This window comes from Myotis brandtii, unplaced genomic scaffold (assembly GCF_000412655.1).
Source record: "Myotis brandtii unplaced genomic scaffold, ASM41265v1 scaffold133, whole genome shotgun sequence".
Classification (NCBI taxonomy): Eukaryota; Metazoa; Chordata; class Mammalia; order Chiroptera; family Vespertilionidae; genus Myotis; species Myotis brandtii.
In genome coordinates this window covers 3,433,659-3,437,603 of record NW_005354718.1, presented here as the reverse complement: position 1 = coordinate 3,437,603, position 3,945 = coordinate 3,433,659, and the positions used below count along the sequence as shown (strand labels likewise).

The 3,945-nt window shown below is 39.9% G+C and overlaps 1 pseudogene; it reads right to left on the bottom strand.

Annotated features, from left to right (window-relative positions):
• Positions 1-724: 724 nt before the first annotated feature.
• On the bottom strand, positions 725-1,566 carry LOC102248082 (annotated as a pseudogene).
• Positions 1,567-3,945: the final 2,379 nt, after the last annotated feature.

Below are 3,945 nucleotides of genomic sequence, written 5' to 3'. Positions count from 1 at the left end.
TTCAAAGTGTGTACACATTTTGGGGGGACACGCTAAATTTCTTATAAATCACAATATCACATGGTTGCAAATTGACAATACTCTATTTTTACCATTCTTCATTTATGAGTTGAAATACTTCTATAAAAAGAAACTTTTTCTCATCAGCTATTTGATTATCCTGAGGTACAGTTCACATAGCAAAGCAGCACAAATGCTTGTTTCAATTACCAGTTTTCAAAATAAGTTGGGTTCCCTAGCACTTTCCAAAGGTGGTTAATAAGTTATTGATGTTATTTTAAATATTATTATAAAATCATGGATTTAAGCATATAGTCAGCCCTCCCTATCCTTTGGTTCCACATCTGCAGAGCCAAACAACCATATATTGAAAATGTAAAAAAAACAAAACACACACAAAACTACATTGTTGCTGATGTGTGCTATGCAGTTAGACCTACAATGACTGTCTGTATTGAACATGTACAGACTTTTTTTCTTATCATTATTCCCTAAACAATTCAGTATAACAACTATATGGGGCCAATGCCCACACAGATACTGAGGAACAACTGTATTTGATTTGCTTCAGTCCATTTTAGTTACCATCTTTTTTTTTCACATAAAGAAGCATTTGGGTTTAACAGGAAATCATACAAATAAAATTTGTATAAACACAAATCCACATTGAGTCATAACACAGATAGCAAAAGATAAAGTAAAAACAAAGAAAACTGATTGGTGGCTATATACAGTTAGACACTTGTGTCTTCTACACTAGAAAGTCTTACAAAATAATCATCTTAGATCAACAGAAACTTTTACTAGCATTCTCTTCCTGTTTTCTCCAATGTCTTCCTTTAGTTTGGCTGGTAATTGGGCGATTGTCCCCCCAGAGATGCCTTGCCATGAGGGCTCTGTTGGCCTGGGCCATGGCCCTAGTACCACTTCACCCACCAGCTGCAGCAACTTTTCCTCCTTTTTGGTTGTTTCTGTTCCTGCCTATGCTCTTCTTTTGGTTGTGCAACTTTGATTTCACACTTCCCAGAACCAGTTTGATATCTGCTTTCTAACAATTTCTTTACTGGCTCATCATCTATGTATGTGATAAAACAAAATCCTCATCTTTCATTTGTTTGTATCCATGGGAAGTTCAACTTTTTCAATCCCTCCAAAGGCTCCAAAATATTCTTAAATTTGTTCTTCAGAAGTATTTGGCTCAACCTTCCCCCAAAACCTTTTTATGGGGGGTTTCTTCCCTTTTAAAACTTTGGTCCTTTGGCTGGGGGGTCTATCAGTTGCCATCTAGTTTGTGTTCTTTCAGTTCCAAAACTTTATCAACATGAGTAGCATCTTTGAAAAGCACAAATCCAAATACTCTTGGTCTTCCAGTAACTAGATGTTTCCACTGTGCAGTCTCAAACTTACCCCAAATTGCGACAGTCAGATCTTTCTAGCTTGTACCACAGCTCAAACCTCTGATAAACATTTTATTGTTGCCCTGATTTTTGCTGGCCTTGATCTTGAATCCCTCAGCGAACTCCTCTGTGTTGCTGTACAGTTCATGTCCTCCATGGTGGGAGAATTGTTGGCAGAAGGGTCCTGGCAGCAAATGCTGCAGGGAGTTGTATGGCACTGAATATTTTTGAAATTTTTTAAAAAATTGATTTTTATAGAGACAGGAAGGTAGAGGGAGAGAAAAACATTGATGTGAGAACGAAACTTCAGTGGGCTGCCTCCTGCATGTGCCCTACAGGGGATTGAGCCCAAAACCCCGGCATGTTCCCTGACCCAGAATGGAACTGGCAACCTTTCTGGTTCACAGAACAATGCCCAACCAACTGAGCCAGAGCATATGGTGCTGGATTTAAAACAGCAGCAGAGCCCTGGCTGGTTTATCAGTGGTTAGAGCATCTGTCCGCAAACCAAAGGCCTGTGAATTCAATTCCCGTTTAAGGGCACATACCTCAGTTGCAGGCTCCATCACCAGTTCAGTGGGGCTTCTGTGCAGGAGGCAACCAATCAGACACCAATGTTTCACTCTCTCTCTCTCTGCCCCCACCCCCATTTCCACTCTCTCCAAAAATATCAATGGAAAAAATATCCTCGGTGAAGATTTAAATAGTAAGAATAATAATTAGCGTTGGGGGTACCTGCTATGTTCTCTAGGCCTTTTAGAAAACATGGAGCCCAGCTGGCATGGCTCAGTGGTTCACCGCCCACCTATGAACCAGAAGGTCATGCTTCAATTCCCATTCAGGGCACATGCGTGGGTTGCAGGCTAGATCCCCAGTAGGGGACGTACAGGAGGCAGCTGATCAATGATTCTCTCATCACGAATGTTTCTCTTTCCCTCTCTCCCTTCTTCTCTGAAATCAATACAAATATATTAAAAAAGAAAGGAAAGAAAACATGGAGCCTTGGACAGGTGGCTCAGTTAGTTAGAGCGTTGACCCAATATACAAAGGTTGCAGGTATGATTCCCAGTCAGGGTACATACAGGGGTCAACCAATGAATGCAGAAATAAGTGGAACAACAAATCAATGTTTCTCTCTCCCTGCTGCTCTAAAATCAATACATTTTTTAAAAATAGTTAATAAGTGGTAGAACCTGAATTCAAAATCAGGTCTAATTCTAAAACTTTTGCTATTACTTTCCATACTTTAATAGCTAAAGACAAGCCCTGTCTATTTATGGAATGATTTTAGGGAGAGAGAGGGAGAGAAACATGGACTTGTTGCTCTACTTATTTATGCATTCATTGGTTGATTCTTGTGTGTGCCCTAACCAGGTATTGAACCTGCAACCTTGGCATAGCTGCATGGTGCGCTAACCAGTTGAGCTACCTGACCAGGGCTAAGCCCTGTCTCTTATGTCTCCTGAACTTGGGGGGGTGGAGATAGAAAAATATAAGATTAAGATGAATCTGGGGGAACAGCCAATTTGGATTGCTGATATCGTGTTCCATGATCCTCACCTATTTCCAGGTATTCTATAGAAAGCCTTCTAGCCAGCAAAGTTTTTCAAGTAAATCCTCATTAACCAAGGTCAATTTTGATGTCCTACAAAAGCTATGATGCAGAAAAGATGCTACATAAATTTTTATTAGCAACTACTGATCAAAGATTAGCATATATTGCCATCTTGAGGTAAACTGATTTTTAGTAAGTGTATTCAGACCCTTGAAATGTAATTTTACTTCAACTTTTAGAAATAGCTTTCACTTTTTCTAGGCTTCCACATCAAGAAAATTAAGTGGTTCAAGGTCTCAAATAAGTTTTTTCCAAAATGGCGGCAATTAAGTGGAAGCTACACTGACACTCTCCGTCCCAGGACCAAACTGGAATTATAACTATATAGAAAAACCATCCTGAATAATCACCTGAAGACTAGCTGGAGAGAACCCTTATAACCAAGGATGGAAAGTGGAGATTGCATAGACTCGTAGGAAGTGCAGAAGCACGAGAGGGCTGGCTGGGCTCTCACAGGCGTAGCTGAAGTTCCAGAAGATATCTCAGCTGTGGGGGGTTAAGATTTGAGAGGATATCAGGGGTCTTGCAGTCCTATTTCAGAGGAAGTAGTAAAATACGAAGAGTGTTAGAAAGACCAGGCAGCAGCACAATTCCTCCAGAATAGTCCTCACAAAGTGGCATCATTATTATGCTGAAAGTGAATTCACAAGTTTCACACACTTCCCAGTGTAAGTAGAAAGACAGTCCAGAGCTACGTTTTTAGTATCCACAGGTCTAAAAGCTGAATTAAAACAAACAAAAAGATGATCAGCACTTATTGATGACAACATAGTACTAAATTAGCTTTTCTCTTTTAAGTAGACCTCAGGCTCAACTTACCTCAAGCTTTTGTGAGTCAGACAGCCTGTATGCCTATACTTTTATTTACTTTTATTGTGTAAGTTAGAGAATCTTTCCTTCCTATCACACAGAATTCAGGTAAGGGCCACACAA